The sequence below is a fragment of the Bos grunniens genome, chromosome 20, assembly GCF_055505025.1.
Source record: "Bos grunniens cultivar Pamir isolate PY7600 chromosome 20, Bosgru_T2T1.0, whole genome shotgun sequence".
In the NCBI taxonomy this organism is placed as follows: Eukaryota; Metazoa; Chordata; class Mammalia; order Artiodactyla; family Bovidae; genus Bos; species Bos grunniens.
The window spans coordinates 72,364,377-72,383,414 of NC_141184.1; the positions used below are offsets into that span (position 1 = coordinate 72,364,377).

The 19,038-nt window shown below is 39.8% G+C and overlaps 2 long non-coding RNA genes across 3 annotated transcripts in view; one reads left to right on the forward strand and one right to left on the reverse strand.

Annotated features, from left to right (window-relative positions):
• LOC147350702 (uncharacterized) overlaps positions 1 to 19,038 on the reverse strand; it is a 58,430-nt gene that overhangs the window by 33,423 nt on the left and 5,969 nt on the right. The gene's annotated exons all lie outside the window — the stretch shown is intronic.
• Positions 12,346 to 18,608, forward strand: LOC147350703 (uncharacterized). 2 transcript variants are annotated; one of them, XR_015149070.1, is made up of 3 exons: positions 12,346 to 13,543; positions 16,068 to 16,232; positions 17,470 to 18,608. It is a non-coding gene; the product is annotated as an uncharacterized LOC147350703 (long non-coding RNA). The 2 variants fall into 2 exon arrangements; XR_015149069.1 differs by lacking the exon at positions 17,470 to 18,608 and having other exon boundaries at positions 16,068 to 17,158.

Consider the following 19,038-nt stretch of genomic DNA (forward strand, 5'->3'; position numbering starts at 1 on the left):
ATTCAAAATAATAATAAAATTTTATAAAATAAATTCACTAAAAATGGCAAAATGAGAAATACCCGAAATTTAAAATCTAGCTAAGTTTTTCTCATATTGTATTTGTGTTTTTAAACTAACTTTGTTACCAATAACTTAAAAAAGAGACTTATAAAAAAAGCAAATAGATAAAAAGGGACATATTTAAAATGACTATCTTTGCATTTTCATTCTACATACTATGAATGTAAATCCCTAAATTAATATAACCAGGGCTAATATTCAGCCAGAATTCATTGGTATGGCTGAGCAGCCTCTGCTGATTTTGATTGGTTGATAGCATTGCCAGTTGTTAAACATTTTTAATATCACCCTGGATAAAATTCAAGGGCTTCAAACTTTTAAAAAGATCTTGTTAATTCTTTTCTTTTACCATAACTAATAGAAGCCTATATTTCAAAGGTCACTGATATTTGCAAAGATCACTAATTATCTCTCTACTCCAATCAGCCAAACTATAGGGTCAGGCATGGTTTTACCATGCTCCTTGTTGTACATTGCTTGATGCTATCAGGCATTTAATAAATATTTTCTAAATGAATAAATGGTACTCACTGGTTTTTCTCTTTTGCCCAACAACAAACTTATTCCATAAATCCACTAGATTATATGGTAACCTTTACAGCTCCATGAAAGCCACAGGAATTAAGTTTGAAGGGGATATTTCCAGTTTATTTTTATTCAGTTTTCTCTCTCCAGTTTAGGTTTAGGCTTTATTTGTCTGTGTGTTTTATGAACAACATAACAGATTGATAGCATAAGGAATGCATTTTCAATAAAAAAAAGAAAGGAGAGAAGTAAGTAAGCATACAGGTTTTTTTTTGTTGTTGTTTTTAATTTTCCTTTATTTATGGCTGTGCTGAGTCTTCCTCGCTGCACAGGCTTTTCTATAATTGTGGTGTGCAAGCTTCTCATTGCCAGGGCGTCTCTTGTTGCAGAGACTGGGCTCTAGAGCCTTCTCGTTTAAGTTGTGGTGCATGGGATCAACACAGGCTCAGTAGTTGTGGCACACGGGCTTAGTTGCTCCGCTGCATGTAGGATCTTCCCAGATCAGGGATCAAACCCATGTTACCTGCGTTGGCAGGTAGATTCTTTACCACTGAGCCACCAGGGAAGCCCAAGGATACTGATTTTTAAACTTAGCATTACTTGGGATTTTCATTGTATGAGTCAAGTATTGGCTTTAAAGCTCAATCTCATATTAGAAGTAAAGTCACTTTTAAAAACAATCTGGATAGTAAAGGGCAAGATGTAATGTGAAACCTATTCAATGATAGACAATCCAAAAAGTATTTTATATTTAGCCATGTGTGCATGCTCAGTCGTGACTGACTCTTTTGCAACCCCATGAACTATAGCCTGCCAAGTTTCTCTGTCCATGGGATTTTCCAAGCAAGAATATTGGAGTGGGTTGCCATTTCCTTCTCCAGGGGATCTTCCCAACCCAGGGATCAAACCCAGGTCTCCTGCATTGCAGACAGATTCTTTACCAGCTGAGCCACCAGTGAAGCCCAGGATAATATAACCAAAAAGCAAAAAAAAAATAACAGCCTCTTCCTTCATCTTGACCTCACTGCCTGAGAACTTTCCTTTCCTTGCCATTTGGTGTGCGATGAGTGGCGCTGATGCCCTAGCAATGGTCCTCACATCTTGAAAGTGCAGCAAGAATCCTTGTAACAACTACTCTGAAAATGGGATTTTCACAATCTTATTGTCAAGAAATCTCGAAAGGTATTAAAAGTAACTATAAAATATAATTATGATATGATATAAGATAGTATTGTTGCTGTTTAGTAACTAAGTCATGTCTGAATCTTTTGCAACCCCGTGGACTGTAAACCCACCAGGCTCCTCTGTCCATGTGATTTCCCAAGCAAGAATACTGGAGCCAGTTGCCATTTCCTTCTTCAAGGGATCTTCCTGACCCAGGGATTGACCCCCTGTCTCCTGCTTGGCAGATGTATTCTTTTCCACTGAGTCACCAGTGATGGGCATATAAGATAGTATAGCATAAAATAATGTAGCACAATGTTGTATAGTAATTATATGATATTAATATTAAAAAGGAACTAACTGTAAAATGAGGTATCACACATGGTACTAGGATAAGAAAACGGTCTTAGCTGCTCCCCTACCTCACACATTAGATCCCTGGCTGTGATGGTATGGCTCTTTTTTCTTGAAGAGCTGAAGCAAGTGATGTGGGACAGATATATATACTACTATATATATATATGTATATATATATATATAATAGATTTGAAAAAAAAAACAACAACAACCCAGGCACCTACTGTATAGCACAAGGAACTATATCCAATATCTTATTATAACCTACAGTGGAAAAGAATCTAAAACAGAATGTGTGTGTGTGTGTGTGTGTGTGTGTATACATATATAAATCAATATGCTAGATACCTAAAAGATTGTAAAATAACAATGCTTCAATTTAGAAATTTTTTTAAAAAAGAGAAGGATACTGGGCGATTACCAAATTCATGTAGAGTTAATTCTTCCATGGATTATCTACTTTTTGGATTATTCCCAGCACCTTTTAAATTCCAAGGGGATTTCCCCCAGCTGTTAAGCATTCTTCTCAGTCATCTACCCACCTTCAACTGGTAGAAATTCAAGAAATGCAAATTCGTTTTCTATTAGACTAAATAAACACAATTAGAAAGGGGAAACCCCCAAGGCAAGAACACCTATCAAAGCCAAATATAAATTATCTTTGACTGTTATAATCAGGGAAATAGATGAGAAACCAATGTAATTATCTTTTTAATCTCTAGAGGAAAAGGTTTGAATGTTTTCTTTTATAGATTTCTTCAGCGCTTTATAATCCTAATGTTCTTTTATATTCATTCTAAATCACTGTTCTTCAATCTGAGCCTGTTCTCTTCTTTTGGGCATCCATGACAATAATTGAGCTGACCTCAATCCTTGCAAATGTGCTTCCTGTCCTTGTTAATGTACAAACATGGTAACTTTATGCTTTGTAATTTAATTATTGTATATCTAATGATTTACCCCTCATGCTTATTATTTTTAACATCACTATGATATTTTCTAACAGGGGTCCCCAACCTCTGGGCCACAGACCCATTGGTACCTCTCATCAGATCAGCAGTGGCATCACATTAGAAATAAAGTGCACAACAAATGTAATGCTGTAGTTTTTCCAGGAGTCATGTATGGATGCGAGAGTTGAACCATAAAGAAGGCTGAGTGATGAAGAATGGATGCTTTTGAACTGTGGTGTCGGAGAAGACTCTTGAGAGTCCCTTGAACTGCAAGGAGATCAAACCAGTCAATCCTAAAGGAAGTCAGTCCTGATTATTCATTGGAAGGACTGATGCTGAAGCTGAAACTCCATACTTGGGCCACCAGATGTGAAGAGCCGACTCATTAGAAAAGACTGATGCTGGGAAAGATTAAAGGCAGGAGGAGAGGGGGACGACAGAGGACCAGAGGGTAGGAAAACATCACTGACCCAATGGAGATGAGTGTGAGCCAGCTCCAGCAGATGGCGAAGGACAGGGAAGTCTGGCATGCTGCAGCCCATGGAGTTGCAGAGTCAGAATGACTGAGTGACTGAACTACAATAAAATGCAATGCGCTTGAATCACCCCGAAGCCATCCCTACCTGCCTGTTCCCCCCGTCCATGGAAAACTTCTCTTCTATGAAACTGATCCCTGGTGCCAAAAAGTTTGGGGACCACCGTTTATAAAATTAGCTACCATGAGTACAATGAGTCATACACTCTTTTAGGAATTTTATACATATTTTCATTTCTTTAATCTTCCCAGTAACTCTAAATTTCGATATAATTATTCAATCAATGTGACTCTGAATGGCCTCACTCCCAAAGCCCCCATGCATCCTTAATGCCGTATTTTCTCTTATCATGTTGCTGAGCTGATTCACTATTGTGAGGCATTTGGGGTTATTTCTGATTTACTGTAGTGATAATTATATCCCATAAACATTTCTTCCCTCATCATCCTGGGTCCCCACATAGCTCAGTTTCTACAGAGTAGCACGTAGCACTGCCCAAAGTAATTTTAAAGATGAATACCAATTTTCATGTTGTCTCTCAAAGAAAAATCACAGGGGATCCAATTCAGAACTCATAACACTACCTACCAGATCCCCTTTCTTCATTCCCCAGTTCTCTCACACTGTATAACTGCTGGAAAGGCAGTTACAGTCTGAACCTCCACAGACTGCCTACACGCCAAACCCCTGCAGCTCTCCTGTCTCCATATGCCCCCCACTGGCTCCTTGCTTTAGAGATCACCGCAGCATCGTGGGCTGGTCCTTCCCCTGGCCCTCACCACTCTGGTCTGGCTTCTCTATCATTCTAATAACCCATCCCCAAAGGAAAGAAGTCTCATATTATGTTAGTTAGAAATATGGACTGTGCAGAAACAGGCGGAGAGGAAATCTGGGAACATTCATACATGAATACACTTTATTCACTTATTTGTAAATTAAGATTTCTGATGTTTTTTTTTTCTTTTTTTTTCATTTGAGAGTCCCCCCTCCCCCTTGAATGATAGTGTCCAAAGTGAGATTGATGAGCGCTGAAAAGATCTGGTAACAGTGAATAGTTTTTGTTTTATTTAAAAATCTTTGGTTTGGCTGCACTGGGTCTTTGTTGCAACACAGGCTTTCTCCAGTTGTGGCATGTGGGCTCTTAGTTCCCCGAGCAGGTTATCAACCCTAGTCCCTTGCATTGGAAGGCAGATTCTTTTTATTTGTTTGTTTATGGTTGAGCTGCGTCTTCGTTGCTGTGTGCAGGCTTTCCCTAGTTGTCATGAGCATGGGACCACTCCTCCCTACTTGCAGGACGCAGTCTTCCTACTGCAGTGGCTTCTCTGGTTGCAGAGCACAGGCTCTAGGGTGCTTGTGCTTCAGGGGCTGTGGCATGTGGGCTCAGGAGTTGTGGCTCTCAGGCTTACTTGCCTTGCAGCAGGTGGAATCATCCCAGACCAGGGATGGAACCCATGTCCACTGCACTGGCAGATTCTTAACCACTGGACTTCCAAGGAAGGTTTTAATCAAGAAGTACTCCAACTAATTAAAAAAAATAGATCCTATGATTACAAAGAAGTTGACTTGTCATAAGGCTTAAAATACATTTTTCCTTTTATGCCTTTTTTTTTTTTTTAAAGGGCTTCCCTGGTGGCTCAGATGGTAAAAGCGTCTGCCTGTAATGTGGGAAACCCAGGTTCGATTCCTGGGTCGGGAAGATCCCCTGGAGAAGGAAATGGCAATCCACTCCAGCACTCTTGCCTGGAAAATCCCATGGACAGAGACGCCTGATAGGCTACAGTCCATGGGGTCGCAAAGAGTTGGAAATGCCTTCACTTCCACTTTCATGCCTTTTTAGGTGGTCAATGTATTTTATGATTAAAACTAAAGTATTATAAAATTCTGATTACTTTATACTAACTAGAAAATATCTATTGATGAAATGCAATAGTGTATAAAATACAAGTAGCCCCAAACTTTCCTGTTTTCTCTTCTCTAATGGACTAAAGAAGAAAAACAGAGGTTTAGACTCTGATAACAGCTCCTTCTGCTGCTAGCTGTTCCCATAAGAACCTTTCTTTTGATTTTGGCCAGCTCTCACGCTCTCATCTTTGATGAGTCACTAATCTTGGGACTGGTTTGGGGTCATCACTGGGGAAAATTGTGAAGTAACCCAAGCGTTTGTTTGGTATGCCCCAGATTGCTTTGGCATGTACTTCCTGTCTCTGGCACTCTTTTTTTTTTCCAGGCCCTCCTATCAACTTTTCCTTTCCAATCATATCAATCATTTACATATTAGTAGGACTTTAACTCGGAGAAGGCAATGGCACCCCACTCCAGTACTCTTGCCTGGAAAATCCCATGGGCTGAGGAGCCTGGTAAGCTGCAGTCCATGGGGTCACTAAGAGTCAGACACAACTGAGTGACTTCACTTTCTTTTTTCACCTTCATGCATTGGAGAAGGAAATGGCAACCCACTCCAGTGTTCTTGCCTGGAGAATCCAAGGGGAGCCTGGTGGGCAGCCATCTATGGGGTCGCACAGAGTCAGACACGACTGAAGCGACTTAGCAGCAGCAGCAGCAGGACTTTAACTGGACCTTCCCAGGTGGTGCTAGTGGTAAAGAATCCACCTGCCAATGCAGGAGACCCAAAAGGCACAAGTTCGATCCCTGGGTCGGGAAGATCCCTTGGAATAGGAAATGGCACCTCATCCCAGTATTCTTGCCTGGAAAATTCCATGGACAGAGGAGCCTAGCCGGCTCAGCAAAGAGTCAGACAAGAGTGAGTGACTGAGAACACACACACACACACACACAGGACTTTAACCCCATATAGTCCCCCTTCTCAGAGATATTTGCTTGTATTGCCTTATCTCTAATTGTGAATGCAAAGGTTTGTTTCTGGTCCTGGAGTTTTAATCACTAATGAGCTGATGTAAACTATGGGCGAAGACTGACTGCCCAGGTGTCTTCTCTTATGGTTGTACAGACAGTCCGTGGCTTAAGATGCTTTGGCTTAGCAACTTTTTGGCTTTACAGTGATGCAAAAGTGATAGACGTTCAGTGGATACCATATTTAAAATTTTGTATTTGGGTTTTTTTGGGGGAGGGGTGGCTAGCCATGTGCAGTAGGATACTTATTTATGGTTCTGGGCAGCCACTGAGCCACAGCTCCCAGTCAGCCACTCGGTCACAAGAGTACAGGCCAAATACACTTAAAACCATCAGTACCCAGACAGCCATTCTGGTTTCACATTCAGTGTGCTTGTATACATGCTAAGTTGTGTCAGTCATGTCCAACTCTGTGCAACCCCATGGCCTGTAGCCCACCAGGCTCCTCTGTCTATGGAACTCTCCAGGCAAGAATACTGCAGTGGGTTGCCATTCCCTTCTCCAGGTGTAGTAGTCAATAAATTACATGAACTAGTCAACGCTTTCTTCTAAAATAGGCTTTGTGGTAGATGATTTTGCCCAACTGTAGGTTCATGTGAGGGCTTCCCTGGTGGCTCAGTGATAAAGAATACCTCTGTCAATGCAGAGACTCAGGTTTGATTCCTGGGTCAGGAAGATCCCATGGAGGAGGGCACGGCAACCCACTCCAGTATTCTTGCCTGGAGAATCCCATGGACACAGGAGCCTGCTGAGCTACAGTCTATGGGGTCGCAAAACAGCTGGACATGACTGAGCAACTAAACAACAGCAAGGATCATCAGGGTTCATGTAAGCGTTCTGAGCACGTTAAGGTAGACTGGGCTAAGCTAGAATGTTTGGTAGGTTAAGTGTATTATGTGCATTTTTAATTTATGATACTTTCAACTTATGATGGATTAATTGGGATATAGCCCCATCAGAAGTTAAAGATCTACATTTTACAAGTCTGTATATATTCTCAGTTTACGACTATGACCAGCTCCCAAATGTTTCTGTAACTCCAAGTTTTGAGGTCAAGTGCATGTCTATGTCCACACCGGCCTTGCTTGGGCTCACACACACACATGTGAGAAAGAACAGGTAGGTGGCAAAACATGGGGTGTACTTGTTAGGGAAAGAAATGCATGCAATTTGTTAAGAATAAGTTACTAAACTCACTTTCTATGCAGTTCTTTATCTCTTTCATAATGCGTCTCTGGTGTCAGACTGAACCTGGAGCTTTTTTTTTTTTTGCTTTGCTTTGCTTTGCTTTTTTTTTTTTTTTCCAGTTTGACAAATGGATGGACACTCAGAGGAGAAGAATCCTGACAGTCCTGTTAGAACGCTGCTCCCTGTCACAGCAAAAGTTCTGCTGTTGAAAGCTTCAGGAGAAAATTCCAGCAGAAGCTCTGGATTTTATGACCAAGCTCCCAAAGGTGTTATCTTTATACATCTTTTCTTTCCTGGACCCCCAAAGCCTTTGTCACTGTGCACAGGCACAGATAAAGAAGCAGGGTTCGGTGTTTTGTAAAGACAGCCTAGAAAACACTGAACCTTGAGGGAAAAAAGAAAGCATGCATACAAAACCGAGCACCGACAAGATGCTCACCGCATTTTGTTTGCACAGTTTGGATTGGCCCCATCTCTTTGTGTCTGGCTGTGCACTTAGTGCTCACAGGAGAGAAAAAGTAAGCCATTGCTAAGTGTCCGTAAAATAGTATTAGCCAGTTGGGGAAATATATACACATGTATATAATGGTTCATCATCAGAATAGCCTTATATTGCACAGCAGAGGACCATAGTAAAACTTAAGAGTGTAGAGTGCAGGCCATTCATAAATAGAAAAGCATGAAATAAGGTGCTAATGTGATAAATACAGAAGCATGTGAGACTAAAGGAGTTCAGAGTGGGCAAATGTGCTCACAGGTTGGAAAAGCATCTGACCATTATTTTCTTACAAATAATTTCACGGTGTATTCAAGTATATTTTTTAAGATATAAAATTGATAGTCATTTTGTTGATTTTTTTTCATAGTCTAGAAAGACCAGAAATTCCCTGTTACTGTGCATTCACAGGGTAACTTTAGTTTTTAAAATTAAGAAAATGAAAAAAAATTAAGAAAATGAAAGCAGTAAGATAGATGATGTATTTAATAATTGGTGCTGGGACAATTGGGCAGTATCTGGAAAAAAATTCTAGAAGGATAAAAGATTGATATGAAATTATGGAAAACCATTCCCTACTCAAAGGAGGGAATTCCTTGGTCCAGTGGTTAAGTCTCTGCTTTTTCACTGCTGAGGACAGAAGTTCAATCCCTGTTTGGGGAACTAAGATCCTGTAAGCCACCAGGCATGACTAAAGGGGAAAAGAATGTAATTAAAGGAAATCTAGGGAAGGAAGACTTTGTGAGTAATCTATAATATTCAGAGCCTCAAAAGAAAATGTATAACTTAAAATCTTTATTTATTTTATATATTTTGTATATATATTATATATGCTTTATAAATAAAGAAAGCAAGATTTTAAGTTGTGATTATAAAAGTTAAAATTTTCTCCATCGAGAAGAAAACTGTAAATAAATACAGACAGTAAACAGGAGGGAGCTCCCTGGGAGTGGTTAGGACTCAGTGCTTTCACTGATTAGGGCTCAGGTTCAGCCCCTGGCCGGGAGACTATGAATCCACAAGCTGCTGCAATGTGGCTCCCCAAAATTAAAATAATCTGGGGAAAAACATGTTGCCAGCAAAGGGGTAATTTTCTTATTTTTTAAAGAACGACTATAAATCTACATTAAGAAGAAAAAAAAAGCAAAGCCTAGCAGAAAAATGAGCAAAGGAAGTGAGCAAGTAGTTCACAGAAAGAAAAGCAGATGTTTTGAAAATAGATAAAATGCTTAGCCTCATTTTCATGCCATCGTTTGTGACTCAGATGGATTTAGTTTCTTTTTTAATGATAACATTTTATATTGTTAGGGGTGTGGGGAAACAAGCACCTTCATGTGTTGCACCTTCATAGATAAATTGATGCAAACACCCAGGAGAGCAATTTGGTAGTACCCAATTTTTAAATAAAGATTCCTGGACATTCCCTGGCGATCCAGTGGCTTTCACTACCAAGGATGTGAGTTTGATCTCTGGTCGGGGAACTGAGAGATCCTGCAAGCCATGAGACATGGCTAAAAACTTAAAGAAAGCAGGAATAGAAGGAACATACCTCAACATAATAAAAGCTATATATGACAAACCCACAGCAAACATTATCCTCAATGGTGAAAAATTGAAAGCATTTCCTCTAAAGTCAGGAACAAGACAAGGGTTCCCACTTTCACCATTACTATTCAACATAGTTTTGGAAGTTTTGGCCACAGCAATCAGAGCAGAAAAAGAAATAAAAGGAATCCAAATTGGAAAAGAAGAAGTAAAACTCTCACTATTTGCAGATGACATGATCCTCTACATAGAAAACCCTAAAGACTCCACCAGAAAATTACTAGAAATAATCAATGACTATAGTAAAGTTGCAGGATATAAAATCAACACACAGAAATCCCTTGCATTCCTATACACTAATAATGAGAAAACAGAAAGAGAAATTAAGGAAACAACTCCATTCACCATTGCAATGGAAAGAATAAAATACTTAGGAATGTATCTACCTAAAGAAACTAAAGACCTATATATAGAAAACTATAAAACACTGGTGAAAGAAATCAAAGAGGACACTAATAGATGGAGAAATATACCATGTTCATGGATTGGAAGAATCAATATAGTGAAAATGAGTATACTACCCAAAGCAATTTATAGATTCAATGCAATCCCTATCAAGCTACCAACAGTATTCTTCACAGAGCTAGAACAAATAATTTCACAATTTGTATGGAAATACAAAAAACCTCAAATAGCCAAAGCGATCTTGAGAAAGAAGAATGGAACTGGAGGTATCAACCTACCTGACTTCAGGCTCTACTACAAAGCCACAGTTATCAAGACAGTATGGTACTGGCACAAAGACAGAAATATTGACCAATGGAATAAAATAGAAAGCCCAGAGATAAATCCACGCACATATGGACACCTTATCTTTGACAAAGGAGACAAGAATATACAATGGATTAAAGACAATCTCTTTAACAAGTGGTGCTGGGAAATCTGGTCAACCACTTGTAAAAGAATGAAACTAGACCACTTTCTAACACCATACACAAAAACAAACTCAAAATGGATTAAAGATCTAAACGTAAGACCAGAAACTATAAAACTCCTAGAGGAGAACATAGGCAAAACACTCTCCGACATACATCACAGCAGGATCCTCTATGACCCACCTCCCAGAATATTGGAAATAAAAGCAAAAATAAACAAATGGGACCTAATTAACCTTAAAAGCTTCTGCACATCAAAGGAAACTATTAGCAAGGTGAAAAGACAGCCTTCAGAATGGGAGAAAATAATAGCAAATGAAGCAACTGACAAACAACTAATCTCAAAAATATACAAGCAACTCCTACAGCTCAACTCCAGAAAAATAAACGACCCAATCAAAAAATGGGCCAAAGAACTAAATAGACATTTCTCCAAAGAAGACATACAGATGGCTAACAAACACATGAAAAGATGCTCAACATCACTCATTATCAGAGAAATGCAAATCAAAACCACTATGAGGTACCATTTCACACCAGTCAGAATGGCTGCGATCCAAAAGTCTAAAAATAATAAATGCTGGAGAGGGTGTGGAGAAAAGGGAACCCTCTTACACTGTTGGTGGGAACGCAAACTAGTACAGCCACTATGGAGAACAGTGTGGAGATTCCTTAAAAAACTGGAAATAGAACTGCCTTATGATCCAGCAATCCCACTGCTGGGCATACACACTGAGGAAACCAGAAGGGAAAGAGACACGTGTACCCCAATGTTCATCGCAGCACTGTTTATAATAGCCAAGACATGGAAACAACCTAGATGTCCATCAGCAGATGAATGGATAAGAAAGCTGTGGTACATATACACAATGGAGTATTACTCAGCCATTAAAAAGAATACATTTGAATCAGTTCTAATGAGGTGGATGAAACCGGAGCCTATTATACAGAGTGAAGTAAGCCAGAAGGAAAAACATAAATACAGTATACTAACGCATATATATGGAATTTAGAAAGATGGTAACAATAACCCGGTGTACGGGACAGCAAAAGAGACACTGATGTATAGAACAGTCTTATGGACTCTGTGGGAGAGGGAGAGGGTGAGAAGATTTGGGAGAATGGCATTGAAACATGTAGAATATCATGTAGGAAACGAGTTGCCAGTCCAGGTTCGATGCACGATGCTGGATGCTTGGGGCTGGTGCACTGGGACGGCCCAGAGGGATGGTATGGGGAGGGAGGAGGGAGGAGGGTTCGGGATGGGGAACACATGTATACCTGTGGCGGATTCATTTTGATATTTGGCAAAACTAATACAATTATGTAAAGTTTAAAAATAAAATAAAATTAGAAAAAAAAAAAAAAACCCAAGATTACCTTTGGCCAGTAGTTTCACTTCTTGGAATTTGTCTGATGGGTATACTTCAACACATGCAAAATGTATGTCTATATAAGAATATTGCATCATTGTTTGTAGTAGCAAAAGGTTGGAAACAATGGAAATGTCTGCTAATAGCAGACTGGTTGCAACTATCTCCTCAATATATCATCAATAAAACAACAAAGGTGCAGAATTATCCTACCACTTTGGAAGAATAAAAGAATGTATCCATATTTGTTGCTCTTCTGGAATGGCACACAAGAAGCCAGTAACAATGGTTACATTCACAGAGGGAAATGAGTGGCTATATGACAAGGATGAGAGAGGCTTTTTTTTTTTTTACTTTTTTTTACAGTGTGCCCCTTGGTATCTTTGAATTTAGTATTGATGTACACATATTATTCTAAAATTGAAACAATTTGTTTTTTAAAAAAACATAGTGTTTTAAATGCCCAGTAATAGAGTATCATTCTGCCATATAAAGAATTATTAGGCAGTCATTAGAAAACATGTTTGGGAAGAACAGAGATGCTTATTATGTATAAAATGAAGAAAGCATGATTTTAAATTGCATGCAGTTTCCCAATTTTGCTTTCATATATACCTGAAAAACAGAAAGGAAAATAACTCTACCAGCTTGTTGATAATGTTTGGTCATCTCTGATTGACAGGGTTCTGGGTATTGTTTTTCTTCAGGTTTCTCAGAATTTTCCATGTTTTTCACAATGAGAATGTTATCATTCCAGGGAGATGTGATACGAAATAGATAATCTTATCATCTATGTGTACCATATGTCAATCTTGGTAGATTTCAACATTTTATTTTATTTCCCAGAACTGACTGTGAGGCAATTGTTCTTTAGCTAGATTTAAAGTAAACAATAAAGTCATTGCACCAAGATGAGCTTTGAGCTGTTTGAAAATGTGGTGGTGGTTGTCTTACAGTTTTGAAAGAGCTTCCCCACCCTCAACTTTCCTCATTCCTGTTTAGTTTTAAACAAACAAAAAGCAGCAAAAATCAAAAACAAAGCAAAATTTTATCTATCCCCAGTGCAGGGGGGGAACCCCAACTTAACTACCCAGGTCTAAACCCGATCTAAGTCAAAAGAGGAAAAGAATGAGAGTTGAGAAAAACTTTCTCCCCATCCCCTCCCTCCCAAACCCCACATCTTGATTGAATTAACTAACCATATGAGGATTAAGGGCAGTGCAGTTTCATTCTGGGTTGCACAAAGTGGTTGTGATCTCTGTTTCTGCCTGCAGTGTTGTGTAAGATCCTCTAAGCCTTTTCCTCCATCTAGATCCTGAACCTACTGTTTCTCCTATTTGTGCCCCACCTCTGCTTCCCTCTCCCCTACATGTCTTATCTTCAGCTCATAAAATAATCCTGGACATAACACACTGGCCACCTGATGCGAAGAGCTGACTCATTTGAAAAGACCCTGATGTTGGGAAAGATTGAAGGCAGGAGGAGAAGGGGACAACAGAGGATGAGATGGTTGGATGGCATCACCAACTCAATGGACGTGAGTTTGGGTAACTTTGAAACTCCGTACACAATGGATGGAAGGAGGGAGGAAGACGGACAGATAGATAAACAGATGGATGGGTAGTGAGTTCCATTACAGAGTGTTCTGCTCCTTTTGGGGGCACTCAAACATTATTTATTATTGAGTTAACCTTGAAAAAGAGGCCAGTTTTCCAAAGATGAAATGAATGTGAAGACTAGTTACCATCTCTGCAATTCATGTTAAGAGATATGGAATGCCTAGTCTGAACTTTATATATGGACTTGACTCTAGTTTCTACTAAGACTTATTTAAAACCTGGAATAACTTATTTTTAAAACTACTACACATAATAGGGTCACCTCCACCATTTTCTGGATATGTAGGATTGACCATAATGCTATGAAAGTGGAATGTACAGAATACTTTTTAAAAAATGTATTAATTTGGCTGCACCAAGTGTCAGTTGCAGCACGTAGAATCCAGTTCCCTAACTAGGGATCAAACCCTGGCCCCCTGCACTGAAAGCATAGAATCTTAGCCACTAGACCACCAGGGAAGTCCCCACGACAAATACTTAATGCTTCATTGAATCTTAAAGGCTATTTAGGACACATCAATATAGTATTAGTCATTGTGTTCCCTTTATATATTTAGGTAAATCATAAGCATGTAGGGAAAACAGAAGCATATCATGAAAAAAATGAGCAATGTGCCAACTGGAGTTTCTGTAGCCTTCACACAACGTTCATATGCAGACTCCCAGAGATCCTTCAGTTCAATTCAGTTCAGTCACTCAGTCGTGTCTGACTTTTTGTGACCCCATGAATCGCAGCACACCAGGCCTCCCTGTCCATCACCAACTCCTGGAGTTTACCCAAACTCGCGTCCATTGAGTTGGTGATGCCATCCAACCATCTCATCCTCTGTTGTCCCCTTCTCCTCCTGCCTTCATTCTTTCCCAACATCAGGGTCTTTTCAAATGAGTCAGCTCTTCGCATCAGGTGGCCAAAGTAATGGAGTTTCAGCTTCAACATCTGTCCCTCCAATAAACACCCAGGACTGATCTCCTTTAGGATGGACTGGTTGGATCTCCTTGCTGTCCAAGGCACTTTTAAGAGTCTTCTCGAACACCACAGTTCAAAAGCATCAATTCTTTGGCGCTCAGCTTTCTTTATAGTCCAACTCTCACATCCATACATGACTACTGGAGAAACCATAGCCTTGGCTAGACAGACCTTTGTTGGCAAAGTAACGTCTCTTCTTTTTAATATGCTGTCTAAGTTGGTCATAACTTTCCTTCGAAGGAGTAAGCATCTTTTAATTTCATGGCTTCAATCATCATCTGCAGTGATTTTGGAGCCCAGAAAAATAGTCAGCCACTGTTTCTCCATCTATTTTGCCATGAAGTGATGGGACCGGATGCCATGATCTTAGTTTCCTGAATGTTGAGCTTTAAGCCAACTTTTTCACTCTCCTCTTTCATCAAGAGGCTCTTTAGTTCTTCTTGACTTTCTGCCATAAGTGTGGTGTCACCTGCATATCTGAGGTCATTTATATTTCTCCCAGCAATCTTGATTCCAGCTTGTGCTTTCTCCAGCCCAGCATTTCTCATGATGTACTCTGCATATAAGTTAATAAGCTGGGTGACAATATACAGCCTTGATGTACTCCTTTTCCTATTTGGAACCAGTCTGTTTTTCCATGTCCAGTTCTAACTGTTGCTTCCTGACCTGCATACAGGTTTCTCAAGAGGCAGGTCAGGTGGTCTGGTATTCCCATCTCTTTTAGAATTTTCCACAGTTCGTTGTGATCCACACAGTCAAAGGCTTTGGCATAGCCAGAGATCTTTAGGAAGTTCCGAAGTCTTTTCTGAAGCTTAGTTTCCCCATTTGCAAGGGGAGAATATTAATTATACTACCCTTCAGGTTGTGACGAGGATGGTTAATAGGTGCTCAATAAATATTAGTTGACTTGGATTCTGTCTGAATTAACATTTAAAAAAAGAAAAGAAAAGAAAAAGGGGTACCTAAAGCCAGTGCTCTGTGAGAACCTGGAGGGATGGGATGGGGAGGGAGGTGGAAGTGGTGTTCAGGTTGGAGGGGACACATGTATACCTATGGCCAATGTATGGCAAAACCATCATAATGTTGTAATTATCCTCCAATTAAAAAAAAATCTTCCTGCCTTGTTAGGAAGCACTTCAGGTAAGAGGTAACTTGGTTGTGATTTGGAAAAAAAGGACCAAAAAGAAACTACTTGTGAATTCCAGGCCTGGTTTATCAAGTTAAAATTATGTTTGCTCTGATTCATTCATGAATGAATCCATGAATCCACTTCCCCAGTGGCTCAGTGGTAAAGAACCTGCCTGCAATGCAGAGAAGTGGATTCGATCCCTGGGTCAGGAAGATCCCTTGGAGGAGGGCATGGCAACCCACTCCAGAAAAAAAAATAAAGAAGTTCTCTCAGTACCAGGGTGACGGCTCAAAACCTAGAGAAAGTGGACATGTAACCTGAATAGTTTTTTACATTGTTTCTCCAGGTGAGCTGGCATTGGAAGAATTTAACTGAACTGGATCACCTCTGGATTCTAAAATGTTTATGGTTTAACTGGTATATCAATGTCTCCCCAGCTCCCTATGAGCAGGGTGTATGGAAGAAGCATTATATTCAAATGGTGAAAGAACTCCATGTTACCAAGCCCAAGGTAAATTTGGGAAAAGAAGAATTCCTAACATCAGCTACTTAGGAATTCTAGAACTAAGTTGGAGAAGGCCATTGTTTCAAAAGAAATATACCATGACCTCAAAATTCCCTTGTTCTAAGAACTTAACAGCTCTTTTCAAGATATCCATGTTAGTTGAAAGTAATCTGACACTCACAAACCACAGTTCCACCAGGTTATGACTTGGAGCTCCTCATTCTCTCCAGATTCCTGGATTTCTGTGTCTCTGATGCCTACAGTACACAATTCTGACACTGGGATTCTGTGGGTAATGTGCAGTATTTATTACCTATGGGTCATCAAATTTTACTTAACTAATTCAAATTTTCTGTGATTCTACCAGGCAAACTGAATGTTTATGTTTCTATCATTAATAAAGAAAAGTTTGCAAAAATTAGTAATTAGGAAATGGCATAATGGGCATATTAAAGTTCTTTTCACTTTAGAAACTAGCAATGTAAAGTCCTTACATAGAATTGTAAACAGTAAACAGTATGAGCATAAATTTTTCTAGTGGTTTTCTATGCATTGCAACCAATGTTTATGTTCATTCTTATAGTCACAGTTAATTAGATAACTTATGGGAAATTTGTATGAGCTTTTTCTTTATGGCATGATCCATATACATGCACAGTTGTGCATTGTGTTGTATAATAGAAGAGTTCCTGAAAATTATGTGTAAATTACAATTTTAAAATTATTTTTAAAACCACGGGGATTTTTTTTATTTATAGAAAAGCTGCAGTGGATCCTTTTTGAGTTGGAGAATCCTTTTGAAATATGAATAGTTGGCTCTTAACATGCTGATGTACGTTTCATTTTATTGTGTTTACTTGAAGTAGAAACCCTCTACATTTAATATAGTAATAAACTGCATAATTAATATTGTTATAATTACAATGATAAAAGCAGTCTTTCTGATTTCAGTGATGGCTGTTCTTCATGAGAATTTCTTTTAAAAAGAAAAATGTACAGTGCAGTGGTGGAAGAGTTATTTTAAAAATTACAATAGCTATGACTCCTTTTATCACAAGGCTTTCCTTAACTCTCATTCAACATCACTCATAGCCAGGGAAAGGCTTCAATAGCTGACGCGTGGGCTGTTCTGGGACAGAGGAGAGAAAAGTGATCAACCAGGTTGTAGAATGAAAAAAGGTTTTGAGTATTGTATGTAATACTGATTTTAATACTTGGTCTTCAACAATAACTCTTTTTCCAGAAACCATTTATGCACTTCCCTGGTGGCTCAGACGGTAAGGAATCCACCTGCAATGCAGGAGATGCAGGTTTGATCCCTGGGTTGGGAGGATCCCCTGGAGAAGAGAATGGCCACCCACTCCAGTATTCTTGCCTGGAGAATCCCCATGGTTGGAGGAGCTTGGTGGGATACAGTCTGCAGGATCATAAAGAGTCGGACATGATTGAGCAACTGTTGGAGGCCAGCGTGAGGCACTCCGCCCGTGGCAAAGGTCATGAGGAAGGAGGCTCGACATACGCAAAGGCGGGATCGAGCCCCAGGAGTCCCCCTGGAAATCCTCGAGCATCTACCCCCATAACCAGAGCCTGTCTACTTTACTACTTTGTACTCTCACCTACACCTCTGACTTTATGGGGGGCTGTCCCCCACCACCTCGTTTGGAGAAGGAGTTAACTTAGAGCTCCAGTTAACAAAAACTCCTGGGTGCGACAAGGGTGTTTTAACCTACAAACTCCTCTGAAGGTTCTCTAGCCTGCCTGACAGGCTTGTCGGGCCACATGTGATTGCTCACAGCCTCCCAACCGTGAGAGGCACAAGATGCTTTAAACCTTCTAAAAACAGATTCCTTAGAAAAGTTAGAAAACCATTAGTATAAGTATAGTGGGCTGATTAGAAATTGTATTGCTGAAGGGTTTTTCATTTGTTGAGCCAATGTTTGTTGCTAAGTCTCCACATTCCCTGCCCTTACACACATTAATGAATATATAGAAGAAATAAGTATTAACCTTTGATATTAATCACGTTAGACCTTAGGCTAAGTAAATTCTTTCCTTAATTAAAACCCACTACACCCTCACCCTATAGGAATGTAACTTTATCTGGTACCTTCGGAAGGTGGAGTCTTTTTGAAGAATAATCACCCCTGGAGAAATAAGTGTCCTGGTTGACTGACCGCTGTCACAAGGAGAGGGTCATAAATCGTCAGCAGGCCCCCTGGCCAGAAGATGATGTAAATACCCCTAAGACCTCTGTATACATTTGTATGAAGCACCTGACTTTGATAAAAGTCAGGACTGCTGACCCCACATGACTTTTGTATAACACCTCAGTGTATAAAAACAGACCCTGGAAAATAGAGAATCGGGATCAGTTTCTCGAAATACTGGTCTCCCCATGTCACTTTCTCTCTCAAACTCTGGCTGAGTCTCCATATGGAGCGCAGAACCCGCCATGCTTACTAATTATGCCTAGGCTTCTAAGATCCGACCGGGGAGGCCTCAGTGTCTCCTCTCCTTTGGGAGAACGGAAGGATGCCTGTGGCCTACGTAAGTGGTGCAAGCTTCTTGTCTTGAAGTTTTATTGGTCTCCCACGTAAACCAAGCTACTCAGCCTCTTTTCTCCACTGAATTTTCCTACTGAGCTATCCTCATTCTATTACTCTTTACATCTCTAATTAATATCTAATTGAAGCTATTGTATCCTTATCCTCGCCGACACCATCCCCGCTTCGAACTCCCTGGATCAGCCGGGCTGGACCTCGGCAAGCAACTAACACACACATATTTTAAGATGATGAATAGTTCTGATACA